Source organism: Excalfactoria chinensis, chromosome 2 (genome assembly GCF_039878825.1).
Source record: "Excalfactoria chinensis isolate bCotChi1 chromosome 2, bCotChi1.hap2, whole genome shotgun sequence".
Taxonomy (NCBI): domain Eukaryota; kingdom Metazoa; phylum Chordata; class Aves; order Galliformes; family Phasianidae; genus Excalfactoria; species Excalfactoria chinensis.
Window position 1 is genome coordinate 14259082 of NC_092826.1, and position 25721 is coordinate 14284802.

Genomic DNA, 25721 nt, shown 5'->3' on the forward strand with positions numbered 1-25721 from the left:
TTTTCTTTCTTTCTTTCTTTCTTTCTTTCTTTCTTTCTTTCTTTCTTTCTTTCTTTCCTTCTTTCCTTCTTTCCTTCTTTCCTTCTTTCCTTCTTTCCTTCTTTCCTTCTTTCTCTGGTCAAAGACCTAATGTCCTTGAATATCAGGTTGCCCAGCTGTGGATGACCCTGTTCATTTCAGGGTATTTGGACTAGATAACCTTTAGAAGTCTCTTCCAACTCTAATAATTCTGTGGTTCTATGATTCTATGATTTGTGTTCCATTTAATATTGCTGTTCTTTGGCATTTTTATCTCTACAGAGCTCGATTTCATCACTAATGGGTGTATCTCAAAATCCTCCCTCTTTCAGAGGAACACAAATAATTTAAAAGTGTTTATTAATCTCATAACATACCAGTGAAATAACTAATTGTAATAGTGGAAGGTGCAAGTGAATTGCATGTTGAGAAGGTTGGATGTAGAAACACCAAAATTCCATGGACAAGTCCACCCTTGTTCTATGTAGATTCCTTTACTGACTTTATCACCATAACATCTGAACAACTTCAACAGTGTGGTAAGCAATATGACTAACATCTGACATTTATACTTCATTTTTCTTTCTTTTATCTTTCCACTTAGGGGTAAATCATTTTATGTTTCATGTTGAAAGTTTTCATCTCCTTTCTAGTTATTGGAGTCAGTGGGCCTTAAAAAATCATCTGCCTTCTGTGTAAAGATTTTAGAGACTATGATAGGCAAGATCTAGAGTCTAATAGGCTTTAATTTCTTCTTAGAACATTGTCTTAAAAATAAAAAGAAATAAATCTTATTTTGATTCTAACCCTAACTGATGCATTGCAGCCGGGAAACTCACCTGTTTTTCAAGGATGCTACTCTAATTTTGATTGGCAGGTAAAAAATGGAGATTAATTCCTCGATATGTTTCTTCTGCTGCACCCCTACAATGTTGCCAGCCTGTACAATAGAAGAAAAATCTTCTGACCTGAAGCTATATCTTTCATAATAAGCGCTGGCATTATGCCAAAGTATTTCAAGCCATGATTATGTGTTCATCCATTGCCAAATTTGCCCCTGTCTTTATATTTTACCTACTGCGGAAAGGAATCAGGCTCTCAGCCATTTCAGTCTGGTGAAGAGAAGGAGGGAGAGGAATAATGACACCAGTGTTCTTTGGTGTCATCTGTTGAATTGCATCCAATTCCAGTAGCATTTTAAGAAAACAACTTTCAACATTTATCAGGTGCCCAAGTGGCTAGATAACCTGACATTTAGGACTTGGGAGTTTGACTAGATGACCTTCAAGGATCCCTTCCAACTCAAAATAATCTATGATTCAAAAGATTCTATGACTTACCACAGTATTTTTTTTCCTTCTTCTACCATTTGAGGTTTTATGGCTAGCACAGCCGCATTAAATGGAAAGAGCAGGCAGGCTTTTAAGTGGCTGCAGCCTCCATGGAACATCTCATAGAGCACATCTCTGCACCACGCTAAAATCTGACAAATTTTTGGAGGCCTGATGAAGGCTTTTAGGAATCTCACCTCTTCAACATAAACAATTACACTGACTCTCTGAGTCAGAGATCTGTTAGAGATACAACGAACAACTGTTGTATAAATAAGGAGATGTATTCATAATTGGGAATGTCAATTTGCCACTGCATGGGGCAGTAAAATTATTGTTGCTTTGCTGTTTAATATGGTTCACCACCATTGTGAAAGTGTTGCAGCCATCATAAGCAGAATCACCATTATTACTCTGTCATATTCTCAGTTCTGCCATGCACCCTTCATTGGATTCCTAATTTGTCAGATTTTTTACCTCCCTGATTCTCTCCTGATTCCTGGGCTTTTTAGTTTTGTGAAATAAATCAGCTACTTCTGTACTTTTTTTCTCCCTAATTCTGAGACATAATAATGTACACAGACATCATTTGTTTGCTTGTTCTTGCTTTGCATGTTGCAGGAGCAAGAATATTCCCTGATGAGACAGAAGAGTTGAAGAGCTCTAAGGGGGGCAAAGTAGGAGAGAAAAACCTGTAAGTGCAGGAAGAAACATCTCAACTTAACCTTTTCTGTAGCTGAAAAGTCAAAGGCTGGTCTGTGTTAATTTGAAAGGAAAGACAACTCTTGTGTACATTAAAAAGCAACGACACAAAGCATGCTTTCAAGATGAAATTTCAAAAATCATCTGCCTGAGTTAGAGACAGAAATCTAGTATTAAAAAAAAAAAAAAAAAAAAAAAAAAAAAAAAAAAATCTTAAAATACTTCCTTAAATCTAGAATAAAAATACTATGTAGACTTCAGGAGTTGCATTGAAGTATGGCCATTTTTGTACCTACAGTCCACATCTGCAAGTAATTATGGGTGCAAATGTGGATATGTCAACATCTACATATATTAATTTACCCGTTAATCTGATAGTTAAATGTCTCAGTGTTATCAAATAATATACTCTACAAACTGTGGCCACAGTTATTTGTGAGTATGAGAAGGGAAACCATGTCAAGATTTAACCCTTAGAATTCTAAATGTAATCTTTTTATTACACCTTAATGGAAATCACATTCATATTAAAGACAAATACACTTTTCGAGGAACACATTAACACCTGACTTCATCTGTATTTTATTGAGAACTGTATTTTCCCCCCATGTTGTTCCCATCAGTCCTTTTCTTTCATAGAGACAAATAAAAGAGATACGTAAACTTGCATGAACAGGTTTTTCAGTAGTTAATTTCCAAGTATTTCCCATTACAAGAGAATAGTCAGTGGCTTTCCTGATTTTTGAAAATTCTCACCACTTGAGAAAAAAAAAATTCTCTATACACTGAGATGAACTTTAAATTTAAAAATAATTGTGTACCTGTCTACACAAAACCATATGCAATGCAAATGTCAGACCCACAGATCTGCAGCACACAATAAGGGACAACATTTTTTTTCCATAGATGTGTAGTAGCTAGTGTTACTATGCTGAGCTGACAAATATTCCTGACCAGACTGACATCAAAATTGTTGCTTGCACTATGAATACAAGATGTCAGTGAACTGACTTCCTAATAAGATTATTTTGTTATGTTGAATGATAATCATTCTAATTATGAGCTACTTGTAGCTTTGTAGCATTTAGGGTGGAGTTTTTCATTTCAAATGTCTGACATGAACATGATTTTTATTTTTTTTCCAGGAAAACTTCACTCATCTTCAAGAATATGATTAAGAGAGTATATTGTTTTGCCGATTATACAAGTGCATAAACTACCAGTTACTCTGTTAAGGGTTGGCACCTTCAAAGTTTGACTCAAGAACCTGCTGGTTGAGAAAAGCTTGTCCTCAGTGCTAAAGAGGTGCTTAATGTTAACCTTGTGAGAATCTTATCAAACTAATTGTAAGCCTCTGAAACGTCACCTTTGGCTTGTACCAAGATTGTCAGCAACAGGAAACAAGCTCCTTTTAATAGTCCTTCAACACCACTAGAGAGCTCCTCTGAAGTCCTACAATCTATAGCAAAACGGACTCCTCTGAAATGCTTCCCTCCAAGATCTACAGCTGTTTCCACTGATGTGTCAAGGAAACAAACTTTTCCTTTTTGCTTCTCGCATTCCCATGGAGTTCAGTATTGTCCATACTTTGGAATTTTTGGCTTTTCTTTTATTTACACAGATATGCATAACCCCTCCCGGCACAACATTTGAAGATAGCACATTAAAAGAGCAGTAGTCTGAATTCTTGCCTCCACCAGCCCTTTATGTAAGCATTATGATGTAGGCTTTAATAACCTGTACACATCAATATTTTCTTTTCCTGCACAGTGTCCTTACCTCACTCATATTGCAGGAGGGTCCAAATTTGGGAATCAGGATGGCATAATGAATAGCATTGTATTGTAAACAGGTCTATTGTTCCATAGACCTCTTCCCCTATTCATTGCGTAAGTTCAAGGTGTGTGATCAAAACAAAAACACTGTGGAATAAAAAAAATAGATGGCTACCCCAAGAAGACAGGTTCTACTACAGTCTTTGCCACTCTGGATATATAAGAAGTGTACAATGCAAAGATAACTGAGCAGATCAGGTACTGGCAGCAAATGTACAGTAGCACAAGATAGCTCATTTCCCCCGATTAATCTGAGGGCCAGCTGAAGCCTCTGCAGCCAGGCGACTTTGTGCACCTGTGTTAGCTTCAGAGGATGACTGACTGTAGAACTTTTCTGTACTGCTTATTTGCATTCATCAGATCTTGCTACGAAGATCAATCAGTTATTTTACATTCCTCATTACCAAAAACACAGCTTGGACTACTCGTTTTGTATCCACATGAATTCTGGATAGAGGAAGATCAGAAAACTGAGATGATGGGAACCATATAACAAAGTTGTAAGTTATAGGTGTGCTAGGTGATCAACAAAGTAAATGTATTGCTTTTCTTTCAGAAATACAATAGACTAAAATTTTTGGCAGATAATTCTTCCTTACAATACTTGAAGGGAGCATATAAACAAGAGAGGAAACAACTGTTTACATGGATTGGTAGTGTTAGAACAAGGGGGAGCAGTTTTAAACTGAGACAGGGGAGGTGTAGGTTAGATATTAGGAGGAAATTTTTCTCTCAGAAGGTGGTGACACACTGGAACAGGTTGCCCAAGGAGGTTGTGGATGCCCCATCCCTGGAGGCATTCAAGGCCAGGCTGGATGTGGCTCTGGGCAGCCTGGTCTGGTGGCTGGCAACCCTGCACATAGCAGGGGGGTTGAAACTAGTTGATCATTGTGGTCCTTTTCAACCCAGGTTATTCTATGATTCTTATATGGAAATGAGTTATTTGCATGTTTTTCATTAAACATGCCTTTCAGTGTCATCTTTTTTCTCCCAACCAGCCCAATGATAATAGTCATGTCTGTGAAATTAGGTAGCATAATTTGGAGGAGAATCATTTAAAAGAATAAATAAAATAATAGTATGTATTAAGAGACTGAAATATGTAAGAAATGAAGAACAGGGCCCTAGCCTGAAGATTAAGTGAAAAGTCAATTTTTGCCCAGGTTGTGAGAAAGCTTGAGGAAAATGTTCTCTGTTTGTTGTGTACACTGACCCTGCAGTAACTTCACACAACTATCTGCCATTTAAATGTTTCCTGAAATCTGAATGTTGATGGGTATTTTTGTTTGTTTTCTAATACCTATATTTTTAAAATACAGCCAAGACTGTTTTCATGGTGGAAATGAGAAGGAGCTACACTCTGCTCCCTGTTTTCCTAGCCAATATGGTTTTAATTCAAATCATTTCTTCTTCCTTTCAGGTTTTCCTACATTGTAGGCAGGGAATTTTTCCTGAACTGCTCATCAGTTCTCGCTGCCCTGCATATTGAAATCATGAAATACTGTGTATCACTCTCTAAAAAGGAAAAGTAAATATCAGAGTGTTCTAACTGAGGTCAGATTTTCTCCATGTCTAGACATCATTGGTAATCTCTCTCTTTTATAATACTTCTGTGCTTTCCATGTGCTCAGCTGTGAGGAAAGCACTTTGCACTCAGTTGCATAAAATATGCCGAATTTCCAGACAACTTTCAATACAGCACCTCACATTGTTTAGGCTGGTGTTTGTGATCTTTCCTGAAATCAGATTTTTCCTCTGGTGGAGTCTTGCTTAGTAAACCAATGGCAAAGCTGGAACAAAAAATATGACTGATGTGGTTCCATAATGCCCAACTTGTTAAGCAAATGCTGTTGAATCAAGTCCCCAGTAAACAAGCTAAACTTCTTGTTCCACTAGAAAAATATTTTACTAAGAATCTTTGTAGATCATTCTTTATGCAAAAAAATATTGTCTCAAGTGATGGTTTTGAGCAGAATAAAGTGAGCATTTAATAAATGAACACATATGCTGAATCAGTGTTTGCTCTTAATAGTCCCACTTTTTAAATATTCTTTTTCTTAACACTTTGTACATAAATAATCCTTTAAGAAAGTAACAGTGAAATATAGACAATCCACATCAAATGAATGTGAACTTTTGATGTAATTATCAAAGGTCTGTTGGATTCTGTTTAGTTTTAATTAGTATTGGATTCTAACCAACGAATTCTAGTCTCATGTGGATTTTTAAAATCCAAACATTATGCCCCCTTGCACTAAGGATTTTGGCTTAATTTGGCCCATTAGAAATGTACTTGTTGTTCTTAAAATTATGTTCAAGTTCAGATTTTAAAAAACAAGCTGAGGAGTTATTGTAACAGAGAATAATGAACTAACTGACTTATGAACTAGTTGAGACTCCTGTAAAGACTTCTGGGTCTGGTTCTGACTTTTGGTTCTTTTATTCAATATTAGCTGTTGAACAAATACTTTAGCATTTGAAAATAATATTCTATCATTAAATTCTCACAGTTATACAAAGAAAAAGAAATATAATACCATCATGACTTTCACTGAATCATAAACCTTGGATACTGACTGTTGCAAACAGCTATTGATAGGATTGCTGCATACCTATTTGCAGCAAGTTCCTGTGTGCTTTCACCAATTCCAGTCTTTTTTTTTCCTTGAAGATGATCAAATCCCATTTGAACAGGAAAACACTAAATTAATCAGACCAAGATTATCAGACCTACGAGACCCTTTGAGTTCTGCCACAGGGCTTTCCTTTTGTATGGGATGAGGTTGCCCTGCTGCCCCTGCTGGATCTGTCTTTCCATTCATGCACCCAAAGACGAATGCGTCCTTTTGCCTGTGGCCATAGACTGACAGCTTTCATTCCCCATTCACATCTGAGTGCATTCAAACTACTTCCCTGAATTCAAGACACCTACCCAGGTGAGTCAGGGAACTCCTTAACACCCAACTTTTTGTTTTGCCACAGTATCAATTTTGTGTCCCCCTGCAAACTATGTCTGTTGTTCAGGTTGTGTTCAGAAAGAGTTTAAAATGGCTTAGGATGTAGGGCCTTGCAGTGTCTTGTTAGAAATGGCACAGCTATTAATGCTTTTCCATTAATGCATACATTTTGAGAGCTATCAGTCAAGTAGCTTTTAAATCATGTAATGTGTGTTCTATTAATTACATATAATGTAGGATTTTAAAACACGATGTCATGTGGTAGTATTTCAAATGCCTTGGAGAAATTTAATTATACTGTAACAACATAGCTACCTTTATCAACCAGACCTATAATCTTGTAAAAGAAAAAAATAAAACCCTCAAGAAGATAATTTGACAAGAACTACTTTCTGTGACATTGTGTTGAATGATAGAGCTTTATTTTTAACGTGTAATTCCTTTTTGATAGAGTGCTGAATTTGTCTGGCTTTTCTTTTTTTTTTCCTTTTCCCTCAGATTAGTATCAGGATAACCGATCTATCGTTTCCTGGTCCATTTTCTTTAAATGCTACAACTACTTTGGCAAGTCAGCAATTCTTTGAAATAACCCTCCTCCAACGTACACAAAGAAAATTAACTCCAGTGACTCAGAGAGGTTTTTTTTTTGCTCATTCTTTTAAATTTCTCAGGTGAGAATTATAAGGTTTTCAAGGCTGGAAGTATTTTGTTTCAGCAGAAAAGGTAAAATAAATTTTCAGATTGGCTAATAGTTGCTTTTAATTCCCTTCAACCCTTTATTTCTACTGCTAGTTGGTATTTTCTAATTTGTTTTTTTATGCTTTGTTCCTTTTGTTTTAAGAAATCTGTTGGCCGATATTGCCATTCATTTATTTCTGAGCAGAGGAAATACAAATGCAAAGACCCCACAAGACCTCAGGAATGATATATGGTTGATGCACAGGTCTGGTTCTAGGGGCAGGAGAACAGGAAGCCCTCAGTAGGAGACAAGAAGAGCAGGGAAGCACAGAAGCACATGAACTTGTGGATGAAAGTTCATCTCATGCTGGGCCAATTAGGTAGCTGGATGTCTTAGCTCTGGTAACACACCAGGAGAGTCTTGAGGGAGTGGTTTAATGAAAAGGATGATGAATCTACATGTATACAGTTCTTTACCTGCCTCTTTCACTAGAAGTATTTTGCTGTCTATCATTTCATCATCATTATTATCTGTCATGACATTTACCAAATAATATCATACAAAGAAAATTCTCTTTTCCTTTCCAACAACTCTGTGTCTTGATATAATACGGGGAGTCCTGAGGCCTAATAAGAACTGTGGATCTTTCCACATCCAGGATTATCTGTATGATGGTATGCCTAGAAAATGTATTGCCTGTGATAAGCATCAAAGTACTTTAGAAAAATAGCCTGACCTAGACAATACCACAGATTTTCTTGTATCTGGTGGCTTGTTGAGCTGTAGGCGACTTCTTGCTTTGTTGTTTGTTTGTTTACTTGGTTGGCTGGTTGTTTTCTCCAAGATTTACACATAATTGGAGCATGTTTTTGACCACCTGGTCTTAGAAAACTCTTGAAAATGAACACCCTGGTGACTGAAAACCTAGAGGCAAACAAAATTCCAAGTTCAAATTTCATTGCCTGTAAAATCTAATTATTACACAAACCCTGTGACTTTCTATGACTTACTGTCTTCAGACTTCGAGTCTGGCACAATCGACAAATTCCACATGGTAATTTCATTATTATTTCAGACCTGCTGTTTCCAGCTTATAGAATGAACAACATTTAGAAATAAACGTAGCTTGAATTCCCTCTATCAATAGGCTCTACAATGCTAGTGACAGGTTTTTTTTTATTTTGCCTGATCGTGCTTTTGGCCACAGCTCATGAGTCAATATTCTGCTGTCAGATGCCAGCTTGCATGGGAGAAATAGGTAGGGAACTTAACTAGGAAGCTTTGTGAGTAGGGAATTGAATTTGCATCTAATTCACTAAGCACACATGTTTACATGACCTTCTAAAAAAGGAATTAAGGCAGTTTGATCGTGAGCTCTAGGCAATCTGAATTACTGAGGCGATTGAATCAAGAGGCTCAGGTTCTTCTTACAAGAGAAGTGAACTGGAAGAGAATAATCTTAATTTAAATATAATTTCAAATTGAATATTTGAATATCAAATTGTGTTAGCACTATAAAACAAATCTAGAAGCACTGCAAATGACTGCTCAGAGTCTCCTAGGACAGCAGCAAACAGTCCCAGGCTGTCAGTTCAGTTTGAATGCTTCTTGATACCAAAAACAGAAGACAGCAATGATTAGTTAATTTTGTAATCAAATAACACCACTGGGAAAGGCAGACTATTTCATAAACAGAAATACAGTGCATTTACTTATTAACAGCATACTTGCCCAGCAATATTTTGGCAAATATTTTCTGAGGTAAATTATAATGCAAAATTATCAGCAGAACACAAAAACTTGTTCAAATTGTTTGGGAATCTTTATTTTCTATATCCCTTTAATGATAAACTTTTGTTAGAATACAGATACATGAAGCACAACTTTGACCTTATTCCACATATAAGAGCTGGCCATCTCTGGCTCTGTGCAAGAGCCACGTGTCCCTTACAGATCTAGAACATTAAGCTTTGAAATATTCAGGGGAAAGAAACCTTTCAAAAGGGAGAAGCATAAGAGAGTTTCTTATTTACCAATACACAACAATATGCTTTCCAAAAACAAGTCAAAACCCTGCTTCTCATCAGCCCAGATGCACACAGAAGTTGTGCATCTCAGTGTGCTGTACATTTCTAAGCAGCATGATGTGTACATTACACGCTAAGGGAAACAGAGAGTGACAGGCACTGCCTCTTACCTTAGTTGAATTTCAGACTATGTAGTATTAGGACTACCTATTTCATGCCTGTATTTCATGCCAGAAATCCATTCAGATTTCCCAGGATAATAATACAGAGGAGAACATGAAGGCAGACTTCATTCTGCTTATAGTGTCTCACTAATACTGGTTATAAATCTTCAACAGCTGATTACATCTTCTTTCTGTATAAGGTCCCCTTTTTATTATCTGAACCACATTATCCATAATATTATTTATTTATTTTAGTATTCTTCTATTACTTTAGTTCTATACTTTTTAAATGCTATTTCAGTATTACTAGTATCTTACTAGTAATTTTAGTATTCTTAATCCTGCCATGTTCTTGAACTTTATGGCTTATAACAGTATGGAAGAAAAAATAGTTTGTGAAAGTGCTGCACATAGAACTGCCCAGTGTCGATAAAGTCAAGCACAGACCAGGGAAGGATTAAACCTCTTGTATGCCTAGTAGACTGGGAAAATCTAACAGTATTAGCACCTGGGTGTTAATGCAGCCTAAGAAACAAGGTGGATATAACAGGGCTGGGTACAGTCTTAATATCTCCAGAGAAGGCGAATCCACAACCTGCCTGGGCAGCCTGTTCAGTGCTCTGTCACCCTCATTGTGAAGAAGTTCCTTCACTTACTGGTGCAGAACTTTCTATGCTCCAGGTTATGGCCATTTCCCCTTGCCCTGTTCCCACAGACTGCTGAAAAAATTTTGACCATGTCTCCTTGACTCACTTAAAACATTTATAAACATTTATAAGATCACTTCTGAGTCTTCTTTTCTCAAGGCTGAACAGACCCAGTTTGCTGAGCCTTTCCTCACAGCGGAGATGCTCCAGGCCCTTTATCATCTTTGTGGCCCTCCGCTGGACTCTTTCCAAGAGATCCCTGTCTTTTTGTACTGGGGAGCCCAGAACTTGATACAGTACCCAAGGGGAGGACTGACCAGGGCAGAGTAGAAGGGGAGGATCACCTCCCTTGACCTGCTGGACACACTCCTTTTAATGCACCCCGGGATCCCATTGGCCCTCTTTGCCACTAGGGCACACTACTGGCTCATCACCAACCTGCCATCTACCAGGATCCCCAGGTTATTCTCTACAGAGCTCCTCTCCAACAGATCATGTCCCAACCCATACTGATACTTGCAGCACTGAACTTCTGCCATAAGAGCCTCTGCCATCTGCTTCATTATATTTGTGTTTCTATATAGCAGTCCTCACCTGAGACTCAAGGGAAATCCTAACATCTTTAAAAACTTTTCTCATTAGCTTGGAGATACAGGAGGGACAAGTTTCAGGTCACGTCTCCATTAGTCATGATGACCAACAAGAAGCGTTTGACCTAGATGTGAAATTACATTGTATTCATAAGAATGTACCGACATTACAGAGTATGTGTTCAGCATTCTGAATAACTGAAAAGCAGATTTGCGAACTTTTTTAGCTCTATGATCACTTTTCTTTCCTATGCAATTCTTTCTACTCCTGGCCTTTTTCAAAACAATTTCATCATTTCTCAGTCTCAAGCACATGCTGCTTTTGTAATCCACTCGGTGTTTATTTGCTTTGAATGAAGCAGTAAGCCACACCATCTGGATTACAGCCCTTCTTTAAAAAATATATTAGAAATTATTACAATGGTAGTGTTGTCCAAATATCTGTTGCTGTTTTTGCCTTGTGTATATAGTTTCATTCACAACTCTGCAGTTGTAAGGAGACCTTGTCAAGTTGTTCTCCTGGTTTAGTAAACACCCTATACTCCTGCAGAAAATGGTTGTGTCTGCATGCTCTACTATGGATCTCAGCCTCCTTAGGAGGAAAAGAAGATGTCACACATTCACTCTTCTCCCCTCCTTTTTCTAACAAACCACATGCACAGGGCTCAATAGTCCTCAGTCTTTCTCTCCAAGAGCTTTGTCAGACATAGCCAGAATCCTTCAGAGAAGAGAAAAAATGAAAGATTCCCAAATCCTCCAACCCAGAAAGCTGATTAATTCTTTCTCTGTCTATTTCCCCACAGTCACAGAGATTACTATACTAGTTCTTAGGGTTTGTAAATGTTCCACACTTCACCAGAAGAGAGATGAGATGTTCTACATCGCGGCTAAATAGCAGCTAACTTCTGAGTGGCAAACACTGACTACTGGGAGATGAGTCGTCAATGCCAGTTTCTCAAACAGCAATCATGCAAACAAGAAGTGTCCTGAAAAGATGTTGACCTTCTACTTTGTCATATTTTCACTTATGGCATTACAAACCCTGTCTGAAATCCCAAGTAAGCTTCCAGTCGCTTGAATTGATCCTTTCCTTGGGATGATTTATTGTGAGGATGCAGGATTTTCAGTCTTTCCCCCCGAGCTATTTCATGTTGGAGAATAACTCCATTTCTCTCTGATTCAGAGATTATAAAGCCCAATCCATCTATCAAAATGAGTCAGCAGACGAGGTCTGCTCACACCCCTCTCCCCACACACACGCATAGCATTAAAATGCTGACAAGTTGCATGTTGAACATACGTGCAGAACAGCTATGATAAGTTAGAACAATTGTTAACTTATTCATGGTGCAATTCAAGTACATCTTGTACACGAGTTCCCAAAATTATTTTAATAACAATCATCTTTAACTACACAGTTGCAGATAGTTGGATCACTTCCTGCAGGCACGTTCCCACAGTAATATCCATAGCACATCCATTACAGACAGTGCTGTTAGTTCTCATTAGCTAGGACAAACAAGACAGTGAGTCACAGTCTCCCTGAATAAAGGATCCTATTGTTTTAAACTGATAAACCAGAGATTCTGCTCTGCACTGGTGTAAACCTGACATTGATTAAAGTTTTCTGGGATGCTATGAAGGCAGCCTTTCAATGGATGTGGACCTGAGCTGTCAGGGAGAGAAGGCTGTTACAACAATACAGCCAGTTCATGCCTTTCCCAACAAAAGCTATTTGGTTTCTCCCATTGTTGGGAGAGCCTATTATATTTGGTCCAAGTACTTTTCCAAACTCCTCTGTGAAAATTAGTCTAAAACTAAAGTAGATTTTACTGAATGTTTCCGAAGTGTACCCATGAAATGAGGCATATATTTATATGCTTACCACTTAGTAGCTTATTTCTGATAGGTAGCAATTGTTTCTAAGGTATGCTGGAGTTATCTAACTTACCTTACTATGAGAAAGTATTCTTTCTCTTATGCATTGGCTCTTGTTTTGTTGTTAGCTTTTGTGAAATCTTAGCAGTAATGGTGAAAGCCAAACACAGAAATATTTTTACCTGCACTTTGCCAGTAACATCAAAAGAGGTGCTATTATCTCAACAGCAATTTGGACTGGTTATCAAATGATAATCTTGGAATAAGTGAGTATGATTTGTGATGGTACTTATCTTTTGTAGGTGTGGTTGGCATTTATTAAAATGTTTTTTTTCTTTTTTTTTTTTCTTTTTCTTTTTTTTTTCCCTGCTAGGTTACATGCCAAAGACTTCAGGCAATAAGTAATTATTCCATGTAAAATATTTATTCTCTGCCAGTCATATGTCTTTTTCAAAGATCTGACTTTGGAGCAACCATTTAAAATCATGTAAAAGCTTAAAGACGGGGCCAGAATGAAACCTGATGTAAGTGACTACAACAGAAATGTTTGTTGTGTGTGCTCGGTATCTTTTGAGTGTAAAGATTGGTTGTTATTATACACTGTATTTATTTATCACTTCAAGATTGAATTACCTAATACTGGACACCTAATCTGTGCTCCAGCCACAAAAACTCTCATTCCATGAGGATCTCCCTGAGGTTGCTAATAAAGAATTTTGATTTACAACTCTGAAACAAGCATTATTATTTTTTTCATTCCATTCTATATTTTAAAGCTTTCTTCTCCCAATTTCTTTTTTTAAATATATGCATTTTTTTTTATTTTTGTGGATGTGTGTGTGAAGGAAATGTTCCACAACATAAAGACAATATAGGATCAGATTGACCACTGTAGTTCCTGGAAGATGCTCTGGTCCTAAAACATAGCAATGGCCCTGGAGCTTCTATGCTGTAGCAACAGCTCGTTCTGCACAGGAATGTATATTGTGCACAGTCATGTACCAGAAAGGCTGAACTGAACACACTGGAGTAAACTGTATTCGTCTGAACTTGCACTAATTTATCTAAGGTATTATTTTTTCAAATCTAGTACTAAGAACTGAACTCATAACCTAAGACCTACTTCACTCTTCTGAAGTCATACAAGAGATACAACCAACAGAGAAAATAGGATAATAATTGTGCAAATACAGCATGTATTATCTGCCTTCTAAAAAAAGGAAAATGAAAAAAAAGCTTTTCCTTCAATATTTGCATGTCTACAGCATTTACATTCTCCTTCCCTGACTCTGACTCCAGCACCTAGATACCAACCTGATTTTTTTTCCCCTCAGATTCCTTGAGAGAGTACACAGCCAGCTGCTGGTGCATTGGTGCTTGCCTGCAGGACTGGCAGGTGGTTGTACTTCTGAGTGGTTTCTGGGCACGTCTGTCTCTTGAGAAATGTTGGAGGGCACAAACCTCTCCTCAAGCAGAATGAAAAATCAAAGGAAGAAGCTTCAGAAGGTAAAATAAACTTCTGAAGGAGAAAAAAATAATACATAAGCTCAACTACAGTTGCAGTAGCAGCAGACATCACTGTTCACTGTTGTATCTGAAGAGTAACCTGTCCTCAATAAATATGTGCACTCAGAATCCATTTTCATTTACTTAAATTGTACATTAGGGAACAAATGTTAATATTCTGTTAATATTAGTGTAATTCCAGTGACTTACAAGTGTTATTTCTGACAGATGTCAGTGTGACCGGAAATTCAGCCCCACAGACATAACTTGAATTTTTTTGCCTCCTCTGTGATAACTGGAGGGGGCATTCACCAACAATGAAATCTCCAGATAATACAAAGCTAAACCCTGCCCTGCTGCACAGCTAATCCCTTGCTACACCTTTAACATGTGTTTCAGCCAACTCTTCCTTTTGATGCTAAAAAACACTATGCATAATTAATTCCCCTTCATAACAATACATCGATATGAATTATTTACAGTGTAAACACAGCAACTCTGTTAGAACTTCTACCTTTACCTTTTTAATTTTCTTAAGTTAAAACACAGAGTAAAAATAGCACCTCGGATATGCATCAAACTTTGTCTGTTAATGGAACTTGTATAAGACTCACCTTCAAATATTTAGCTGATGAGAGTGGCCAGAACCAGATGTTTCACACAGAGGTAAGTGTCAGGGAAAGGGAAAATATATGGCACTTGATTTCAGTATTGGTCTCTCAGAGACTGTCCTCTGAGAGACTAATAATGGTATCTTATAAACTTCTGGAGCTCGTGATAACTTTGGATTTCTTGGCATTAGTACAAACACTCTGCTATTTTAATTGGGCATTTAAAAAAATGGTAATCACTTGTTTAATGATATTAAATTAATTGAATGTGATAAGAAGCTTAACAGCAATTGTAGCCCAAAGGTTGCATCTACCTATAGGAAGCAATAAAATATTTCCCCGCTGAGAAAAAATCTGGGAGGCTTACTTTATTTTTATATTGATACCTGCAATACCAAAGACATTGTCTTTTTAAGAAGTAGTTCAGGTAAAGTGAGATCAGCCAAAGAAGTCACAGGATACAGCACATTCTGAAGATAGAAATCATTTGATAACACCTCTACTGTTTTATCACATTCAGAATAAAAGTATTTTTTTATTCTTTAAATCTGTCAGAAATTTAACATTTTTCCAATACAACCTTAGTAAGCTCTAAACCAGAAAGTCAAAATAGCAGAAAGGCTAGCATGGGTTTATTAATAAGATCAATCTGAAAATATACTTACAGCAACTATGGCTTGCTTCCATAGTTTGATGGGTATGCAGTACACTGGTTAACTTTTTGTGTTGGTATCTGATTGATGTGTTCATAGATCCTTCTGAAGTTAGTTGATAATGTCATGCGTATATTGGTACAAAATGGGTAGGACGACAAGGCCTAAATTCTGAACTTCTCATTGGTAAAAGTGGCAAGAAGCAGGCAGACTTAGAAGAAACATAAATAGTTGGAAAAATATCAAAAGAGTGATGTGTGAGAAGATGAAGCTGTGTCCTTGATCTCACTATTAACATGTTGCTGAGCATGTTGCACTTGAATTAAAATATTCACTTCTTGAACTTACTACCTGGATATTGTATGACTACACTGTTTTTTTCTAATGCCAAATTGATGATTTCCAGTTTCCAACAACTTAAGCTACTTGTCAGACCCATTTCAGATCCATTTTTGTGCACATTTGTTACATGTACACATGCAACAGCTCTGTGCTCACTCAGCAACATGGAAGACCCCCTGGATTTGTTTGTAGCAGAGCATCCTGATTTTTGTCAGTGTATGTGACTTAACCACCAACCAGTTGTCACTGCTGTTTAATTCTACAATGAAATGACACTTACATAGATTGGTCTGTATCTGATTTGGCCCAGAACCCAGATATTATCTTTCGCTTCTGATCATTTGAATGTGGAAACATTTCTCAGCTCCATACATTTTGAAAGAGATTACATACAAACACAAGAAGCAATATTCAAAGTGGAAAATTTCAGCCTGAGTTTTAAAAGTGTTTGGCAAGGGACAGTCAGTGACTTAAAAGGGTTGGGAGTTCCAGACGGAAGGAACAGGGTATGCAAATATTCAATTAGCAGCAGTACGAGGGTGAGACTTTGGAATAAACAGAACAATCTAGAGATGAATCTCTGGGAGAATTGGCAGGAATGTAGGTGACAAGGAAGTCTTATAAATCATGTCATGAAAAAAGCATGGAATGTTTGATAGCAAGGAACAAAATGTCGTATAAAAACAGTGTAGTGCATTACCCAATTAGAAGCAAATGAAATGAGAATATTTCAGAGTAATGCAGGGATCAGCTTACTTCTAGGCAAGAGTCCAGCTCACACATTTTAGAATGGCTACTGTGGAACCAAAACGTGTATAGGAAAGTGGGTGTGAAGATGATTAAAATAACCAGACCTGCTCATGATTGCATGGGATGAAGACAGTATAATTAACTTGGCTAAAGGAGTGTCTTATCCTTGCGATATATGTAAACTGATAAGAGGCTAAACAAGTGGAGGCAGCCGAAAATTGAATGAGATGGAACTGAGACTTCAGAACAGCTCCAAGAAACTTGACTCACTTTGTTGCTGTAAAGCATGTCCATTTGATCTGCAGCATGGAAAGATCATGGGGTTTGGTCTCCATTCCAAAGCAGTTTACAATGTGGTGACATTATGTATAAGCAGGACTTTAACAATTCAGCTTTGTCAGTGCTCAGACACAACTAAAAACTAGTTTGCAACAGATTGCCGTGGAGTATTTGGCAAAATTTTCTTGGAAAAAAAAAAAAAAAAAAGTTTTTTCTGGAGACAGCTAGGCAGGATGAAAACAGGAAAACAGTGAGTAGAGGGAAAAGGAGATATAAAGTATGCATGAACATCATGCTATCTGAACAGAAATGAAATTCATTATTGATCTGCTAATATCATTTTTGAAAAGCTGTAAGAAGCAGATGTAAGTCAAATTGCATTTTTTTCCAGCATCATCAATAACTCTATAATGTATTGTTGCAGTTGCAGTTGGCTCTTCCATTTAAAGTTTTACAACATAAAGAATTTTGAAGTTCTACTTATCCTCTAAACTCTGATGTACTGAAGATAAGAAATATTGTACAAAATAAAGACCACTGCCAGTAGATCTAGAAAGAACTGAAGAAGAAGCCATGAGGTTTAGGACACCTTGAATAAACTTTTATTTTTCTGGTACGGCTTCTCAGCTGAACAACAGAATTGGCTTAAATGGAAATTGTGATTTGTTTCCTGTTTTCTAATCAAAAATAAAAAAGATAAGTACATTAACAGAAAAGTCAGGTTCACACTGAGTAAAATCTTTCATGTGATCTGGAATGTAAGTTTTATTCCAAGCACTTGCTGTAAAAATGTTGAAAAGTAATGATACTAGACTTTCAAAGAAGATCAGATGGGATATCTGTAAACCATTCTACACAATGTTTTCACCAGTTGATGTTTTCAAAAGCTGAGAGGAATGTGGGTTCACATCTCACCTCTGTGGGACAAGTCCAGTTTCAGGTTGCCAAGTGTTAGTGACACATGTGGAAGATGGGCTTTGCTATTCAAATCCATTTCCAATGCCTGTAGAAAACTGTGTTTTGTTGTATTTAGATTTTCAGTTTCAAATTCAAGTTTTTTAAATCAAATTTTTTAAAACCTATTATATTTCAGAGAAAACTTTCAGCTCTCTGAATAATTACTTAACAAATAAACAAGGAATTGAAGAGCAAGAAGTGACTTTGCTTTTGTGCAGACATACTAAATCATACTTCCTACTTTGGTTCCCATTACCAGATATTTTTTTCTCTGAAGCAGTTATTTAATTATTATTTTCAGAAGGCTTGTCTCCAATGCAACAGTAACAAACCAGACTGAGAAACTGAAGTTTGTTTCCTCTCAGAGCAATCCAAATCTTACGGAGCTCTATTATTTCTTGACCCAACACAGCTGGTGCTTGGAGAATTTAAGACTGCATAAACGAAAGTAAAACAACATGACCTATTCATCTAAAAGTAATACCTTAATTTTCTGGTTTTAAATAAGAAGGACAGTATCCTTCCTCAGAATTTTAATGCAGATGGGTTCCTATTTTTCAGCAACAAAGAGGTTTACTCATGAAACCCTAACTTATTTACTTTTACAATCAAGATCTCTAAAAATTAATGGTTCTGTCTCAGATGCTTAGATTAATTTTAATCAAGATTGACTATCATCTCCCTTTCATATTTCTTCTGGAAATGATGTGAGGGGAGGTCAGTGTCCTTCATTGGGCTTTGCTTCAGAATTTTTATGGCAGTTACTGAATTACTTGGAGATCTAGAGAAGTCAGTCTTCTAAAGCTGAGAACAACTACAGCCACATCTCTTGAAAGAAAGAATTTAAACAGAAAAAATATGAATAATTAGGAACAGTTTAGGAATATTTTACTAGAAGTCCAAAAGCTACAATCGGTAAAGAAGGAAAACTGCTCTGGTAATAAGCCAACTTGGCTTAGAATGGAAATGAAAACAGTTCTTAAAAATACACATGAATACAATATTTGTATTTCTGCGTGTGTTACTGAGCATAACCTGATCAATACCTATAACAAGTAAAATGGGAGAAAACATGGTGAGTAGGCAAGTAATAAAAAGAGGAGAAAGATAAATCAAAATGAATATAGAGAAAAGCTGAAGTACAACCACAGACATTTCATAATATTCAACTAAAATATTTCGCTGTACTGAATAGAAATGATATAACCTAGAACGGGAATGAGACAATTCTGTATTTGATTTTACTGGATCAGTAAGTTAAGTGTGCTATTAACTTCTCACTGGTGCAAACGAAGAATATGCATTTTCCTATAGTCAAATATTAAGATGTTTTTCTCAGAATAAAGAACATGGGCCTACACTCAACACATATAGTACTAATAGGGGTTCTCGGATCACAACCTGCTATTCATTTTGCATTATCAACTGGCTAGAAATGCAAGACAGACAAATATGAAACAGGATGCACATCATAGAAAAGAGAGCAGTTAACCAACAAATCAATCTGACAAGAATGGTTTATCTTTGTTATTGTTGCTTGTTTATCCCTAGTGTCCATTTCTTTAGTTCTCCCCTTTCCTCCATTGTAATGTAAATGCTAATTCAACTGGAAAAGTCAGGCTAAAGACAAAGTGGTTTCTCTCAGCTTGGAATCCAGGGCTGAAATACAAGTTCTGCCTGGGTTTAACGATAGTACTGGGAGAGAGAACTATCTCTACACTCTACACTGTAGGAGTGCAATGGAAATCTTTACCCAAGATCTGAAGATATATAACTGAAGGTATTCTCACCAGATTCTTCATCTATAAATGGACCAGCTCAAGAATTGTACAAAAGCACTGTGAACAAGATCATGGACACAACAAAAATCAGTCCAGCAGTGGAATATATATAATACTCTGTTTCTCTATATTAAGCATATAATACTATAAAATTGCAGTATATATATATATTATTATATATGATTTTCAGCAGGATCAATTTCACCAGCAGATCTGCTCAGTTTGAAGAAACAATGTAGCATGGGGTGGGAATGATATGGCCTGAAAGGTCATTTTCATGACCGAGATAGATTGAGTAAAAAAATATATGTATGATATGTATGTATTATTGAATGTCCATTCATAAATGTTTCCATTTCAGCAGAACATAATCCAGAAGAAAGTATCTTTAAAGCACAAAAGAACTGCTAGTCTAATCGACTTGTGTATGTGATCCATAAATGTTCCTTTTTAGAAGAAAGCACATTAAAATACAGGCAGTTTAAAAGAAGATATGTCAACTGAACTCGATTCTGTAACTTTTCTGTCAGGTATTATATGAGGTAGAATTTCAGGACTGTCACGATACAGACAGCTTAACAATGGGCCAACAATATTGTTTTTTCACTTGTTTCTTCCTATCCTTAAGTCTGAAGAAACTGTCATTTTCATCTCTTCTGTAACTGAAAACAGAGCAAAAAAGGAGAGTATCTTGATGTTGAATTTCACAAGTAATTTACAATTTAAAACTGATAGTAATAACTATTCTGACTATTTTTCGTTATCCAATGCTCACCTTCATATGAAAGGAACCTAGCATCTCACTGAAAGCATTTGAAATCTTGTAGTATTTCTTAAACATTGAAATTTATAGTCATCCCAATCGGACATATTCACATGGTTGATTATGGTAGTTTTACTATTTACAAGAAAAAATGACTTGATACAGCAAAAAAATTGTAGGAGTCCCCAGAAATGTCTTCAACCAGAACCAGAAAGCAAGACCCTCTACTCTTCTGAGTAAGATAATAAGAACAGTGTAAAGAGGCATGGCCCATGTGTTAAGCTCCTTTTCCTTAAAGCTTTTCTGTATGAATGCTTTCTTTGAATTTGTAAACTCAAAATATATGAAAACGTCCATTCTCTGAGATGTAGGTACAGCTCCTACTGTATTGCTGCTTCCTTTCAAACTAATACTAATTTCTAGCTCTCCCGAAGTCTCAGCTGCACTGTGCACACTGAGAGCTATTCCTTCATATTCACCAGCTAATATCACTGTAGGTCTGAGATGGAGAAATAAATGTGTAGCTTGGTTCATATCACTGTGAGTCTGTGAAGCAGTGAGAAATATTCAGTTCTGAGAATATACCATTACTCTTTCCTACAAAACCAGGAGTCTAGAGTCAGCCTGTCCATGCTCGTATCTAGAGTCATTCTAGAGTCAGTCTAGAGTCAGTCTGTCCACGGTGAATTCTTAGGTTCAGACTAAATGGACTTAGATACAGCTCTCAAGTCTCCTTGAGTTTAAAGACATCCTGGAGACTGCACCTGCTTGGTATTAACCCGCAGTTCAGTTCTCATGAAAGGTGAGTTTAGAAAGTCAAGAGACCAACAAAAATCCAGAATTTAATGAATTTAATGTAGAACTTATAACAAGCAGTCTTAAAAGCAAATTGGTGAGGATTGTTCAGTTCTCATGAAAGGTGAGTTTAGAAAGTCAAGAGACCAACAAAAATCCAGAATTTAATGAATTTAATGTAGAACTTATAACAAGCAGTCTTAAAAGCAAATTGGTGAGGATTCAGGAAGTAAGCTGTCAAGAAACTTGACTGGCAATGAAGGTTTCCATAGGCAATGCGTTTTGACAAATGGACATGGGAAAGATTTTCACTAAGTGTTTTTCCAGAGCTCTCTTATATCATTCTAGTTCAACCTATTTTTACATGTTTCTCTCACATACAGTGCAATGCTCTTTCAGAAAGCAGACTTTCTTACATGACCTTCTCATCCAAATTTGCTATTTTTCACATGGAGCAAACTCAGTGTGCATCTATTTCTGGTCCACCTCTTTCATCCTTCCTTTTTCAGTTGATAACGTAGACATATGACCAAAACCTAATGAACTGTCCGGTAGATTGCCCAGCTATCATATTTTCTGGGGGTCCAGAAACCTTCTTCACTGTATGATAGATTCATTACTGAAAGGTTGTATGGTGTGACACATATAGTATGAACGTGTTAATGAAACTGAGCAATATGATGGGAATATTTTTGGCTACCTTTCAATTCATTTAGCTTTCTTATAAAAATCAAGAAGCTTGACTTCAAAAGAGCAATTTTTTTACATTAAAATGATACTGAAGTAAAGAGGATTTCACTGAATCACCACATTATTTGTAGTAGGCTTAACCAGTTTGACATCCTTTCTTCTTTTTTCATCACTCAGTGTAAATCCAAATGATAAGTGGTAGAGATCATTCCTTCTAATACTCTTCCATTATTTATTATTTAGAGAAGGCTGCTTGATGAATTAGTTTATAATCTACATCCCTGGAATTCAATCCCATTCAGACTACCACAGCTAAAGTTTCTCCTGGAAGATTAGATACTTCCAGGAGAGTCTAGTAAAAAGACAGTTTTGTGTTTAAGGATATTCTTTGAGGCAGATTGCTAGATAATTCTATCTGTGAATGTATACTGAAGTCTTTGGAATAGTAAAAGTACTAAGGGAAAACCAGCAGAATGTTAAAGAAGACTTGGCAGCAACAATACCTATTTTAGCTTTTATTTTTCACCATTTTATTTAAAGATCATTATTTGAATGATATGAATAAAACTGCTAATTCTAATAACTGAAATTCTAATTCTATTAACTGAAAACATTGTGAAATGTCTAGCATTTGTAATGACTGAAAAAAAAAGTGTTTAAACCCAAGTAGAAAAATATGTGATACTACCAGTGGCTTAATCGGTCATACAATATAAGAAAAAATGAAATTCAGATGAAAATACATTCATGTCATTTCTTGAAAACTATATCCATTCTCTCTAAAGTCAAGGGCAGCATCCTTCCTACCTAGACTGGACTTCTGAGATCTAGCTTGAACTAGGAAACACAGTGAACAACTGGAACAAGCTTGTTGGTATTTTCTCTATTTCCCTCATTCAGCTATGCTTAAGATACCTCTCTACAAAACTTCCGTGTAGATAATTACCCTAGAACTCATTTTGTCGTGGACTGTCCATGCAAGGAAGAGTAACCACTCCAAGAGGACAAGTTGTGCAGATTTCAGTGAAGTTTATCAATCTCCATCACAGGCCTGTATCTTTCAGAAATTTGGCTAAAACAAAACTTATTCAGAACAGATGGCTTGGAATGAAAATATTAAGATTTTTCTTCTTCTTCTTCTCATGATAACCTTTTAAAGGCCATCCAGTCCTCAGGAATAGGTGGTGAAGCCATATTTGAATAATGGGCACTGTTATCTTATCATGTAGCACACAAAATTACAGCGCTAGGTTGACAGCTGGGAGATCACATCAGCTTGTTCAGGCTCCTGGCTCTAACAGTTACTTTTTAATTACACTAATTGAATCAAATATTAAATGTCCAGTTGAGAAAAATGCCACCAAAGGTGTCTAAGTGGATGCAAACCTGCTCAGAGACCAGTCCATACAATATAAAAGCTGTGTGAGAATGATGGCAGCAGAGGCAGGGATTGAAGGCTGACTTAATTGCACTTGTACATCTTCTGTGGAGCAGCAGCAACAGAAACGTAACAGAACTGGACAAAAAAGAGGTCAGGGGCAGCAAAACTGTATTTCTGGCAGTAGGTAAAAAGCAAAGATCATGGGCATTATTTGCAAAGGTATTCTGAATAAGGTACTTGTGTTCTTTCAATTCCTGATATTTCCAGTGACACTGGGGAGTATACATCTTTTTTAACTTCAAATGACACCACCAAAGAAGTATCTAATTCCATCCATCATTAAATTTCTCTTCGTGATATATAATAATTATCATTAACAATAACATCTTTGCTATAGTTTCTGTATACTTTCCACTAGTCTCAGAACATCTTTTCCCAGTTCTGTACATTCCCACAGCTCAATAAAATAAAGAATATTCAGCCTTACTCCTGGCATCTGGTGAGTGTGATAACTTTTCCCTCACTATGGTACAATCTATTTAATTATTTCATGCCTTTCATATTGGAAAAATTACCTCATGAAAATAAGGCTGTCTTAAGTAACCAGACTCCAGATGTCTAGCACCTACATGCAATACAGGATCATAACCTATGCAAATGCCAAATGCAGTCAGCAAAAACATCACAAACTGAGTTTGATACAATGCAATGCCAGATCTGACAACAATAAACCACAGAAAATATATAACCTTATCAGCAGTGAAGCATTCAGTAAAGCCTACATCATCAGGAGCTGGCTGAGCACTGCTGTAGAAAGAAGTCTGATATTTTCACAATTTTGAATAACTCAGTTTTCCCTTCTTCATTTGATACTATTCTTTCTCATCATTCTTCTCAGTTCATCTTCACTCATTGACAGTCCTGTGCAGCTTCCTGCAATCTACTCGAACCTGATACTTTAGTTCCCTTAAATTTATGACAATTTGGACAGAATAGCCCATGCTGTGGCAGGTAAATACAAGCAGAACTCTGTAGGATTTATCACTAATCCAGTCATCACCAATCACACTATCTTGCACAAGGAATAAAGGTAGCAATGCAGGAAACAGTGCAAGGTAGGATGTGGGGACTCCCCAGCCCTTCTGATCTGGTCTAATACATTGGCTCACACCCAGCTTTTCATTCAGCAGTACCCCCAAGTTCAGACACACTGGAACAGGTTGCACAAGGAGGTTGTGGGTGCCTCACCCCTAGAGACATTCAAAGCCAGGCTGGATGTGGCTCTGGGCAGCCTGGTCTCGTGGCTGGCAACCCTGCACATAGCAGGGGGGCAGAAACTAGATGATCATTGTGGTACTTTTCAACCCAGGCCATTCTATGATTCCATGATTCTTTTTAGCAGGGCTGTGCTCTATCCTCACATCCCCCAGCTTGTACTGATAGCAGAGTTTGCCATGACCCAGATGCGAGACCTTGCACTTAGTTTTGGTGAACCTCATGATTTTCTCCTGGGCCGACTGCTCGAGCCTGTCTAATTCTCTGTGGATGGCATCTCATCCCTAAGGGATGTCAACCACATCACTCAGCTTGGTGTCATCCACAAATTTCCTGAGGGTGCACTCAATCCCAATGTCAGCGTCACTGATGAAGTTGTCAAAGAAGCCTAGTCCTCTGCAGTACATTACTCCTCACTGATTTCCATCCAAGCATTGAGCCACTGATCACCACTCTCTGGGTACAATCTTGTAACCAGGTCCTAATCCATTGAGCAGGATCCATATCAAATCCAAATTTCCAATTTGGAAAGAAGGATGTTGTGGGGTACCATATCAAAGGCCTTACTGAAGTCCAGATAGATGACATCAGTGGCTCATTCCTTCTCCACCGATGCAGTTACACCATCATAAAAAGAGACAAGATTTTATGTTTTTGTTGCTCTTTTTTAAAACTATATTTTAATAAAAAGTATAATAAAATAAAAGTTTTCTTGCACATATACATGAACTATATTATATATTTTAATTGTGGCCCAAGAAAAATTCTTATTAAATCAATGAGGCACAGGCAAGCCAAAAGTTTGGATACCCACGGATTAATTACTTGATGCATTTTTTTTGTTGAATAACTGTAGGTATGAGCATCCAAACTGAGATTAATTTTTCCTGTAGTTTGCTAGATAAATATGGTAATACATCAGAAATTATTCTTTACTATCTCCCTAATATGAACTCAAGCAAACATCAAGGTCCCTTCTGGATAATGAATGATCATACAATGTCCAGAAATAAATACCTTTGTGCCTTTGCACTTTTTTTGACCAGCTAGATGGTCACTGTCAGTTATTAAAGAAAGATGTGGTAGCAATCATTCAAGGAGATTACCATT